The sequence below is a fragment of the Vipera ursinii genome (genome assembly GCF_947247035.1).
Source record: "Vipera ursinii genome assembly, chromosome: 13".
Classification (NCBI taxonomy): domain Eukaryota; kingdom Metazoa; phylum Chordata; class Lepidosauria; order Squamata; family Viperidae; genus Vipera; species Vipera ursinii.
This window is the reverse complement of record NC_139526.1, coordinates 17,384,025-17,384,999: the sequence shown is the minus strand read 5'-3', so window position 1 is coordinate 17,384,999 and position 975 is coordinate 17,384,025. Positions and strand designations below refer to the sequence as shown.

Genomic DNA, 975 nt, shown 5'->3' with positions numbered 1-975 from the left:
CTTCGGCAATTGGTACAGATCTGAGGAGCTGGGGGTGCCAAATTTAATTTAATTTAATTTTATTTTATTGAATTTATATACCGCCCTTTCCCGAAGGACTCAGGGCGGTTTACAGGGTATAATTTTTAAAACATTAATACAAAAATTAAGACCAATTTAAAAAAAGATTAAACTAAGTCCCTGCAACATGTAAAACCCCAGTTAAAACCCAATTAAAATCTAGTTTATCTGTAAATAAAACATATATTAAAGAAGGCAAACCTTTGCACAAATATTTACTTGCGCGAAACCTTAAAAATAATAATCATAAATGGAGTCAGAATCCCAACGGGATAAAAATGAATTGGCCCCAAAGATACACACGATGTAGAACCGCCAAATAAATTGGGCCCTTCCTGGAAATTGGAGAGCGCTAGAAAAAAACCTGGCACCGTGAAGCAAAACAAACATAAGCAGCATTTGGAGCAAAGCAAACTTGATTTCTTCCTCATAAGGGAAATGCTGGGTTTAGTGCAGAAAAAACAGGGAGAAAAAGAAAAAGGAAGAAGACTCAGCCAGGTCTCTTAAAAAAGAAAAGATAACAGTAACGGGTTTTCCTGCCTCCCAAAATAAATAAAAAAAAAACGGCAACTCTGACAGGGAAGATTGTCGGAGAAGACAGCTGGACTACCGGGGCCAAATGTTTGGTCCTCCTGTAAAACCCAATTATTATTTGACTATTGTTATTATTATTTTTGATGAGCTATGATTGCTATCGCTTCCTGAGGAGCTAAAAGGGAGAAAAACAGAGACGGGCTGGGAAGATTTGCTAGCAAAGTGTTAACAAGGGAAGAGAGAGAGAGAGAGAGAGGAGAGAGAGAGAGAGAGAGAGAGAGAGAGAAAGAGAGAAAGAGATGATAGAGAGAGAGAGAGAGAAAGAAAGAAAGAAAGAAAGAAAGAAAGAAAGAAAGAAAGAGAGAAAGAGAGAAAGAGAGA

General features: G+C 37.4%; 1 long non-coding RNA gene across 1 annotated transcript in view; it reads left to right on the top strand.

Annotated features, from left to right (window-relative positions):
• Positions 1 to 223: 223 nt before the first annotated feature.
• Positions 224 to 975, top strand: part of LOC310646477 — a 417,476-nt gene continuing 416,724 nt past the window's right edge. The window contains exon 1 of the long non-coding RNA XR_014493698.1: positions 224 to 818. This is a non-coding gene — a long non-coding RNA (uncharacterized lncRNA). The remainder of the gene's footprint in view (positions 819 to 975) is intronic.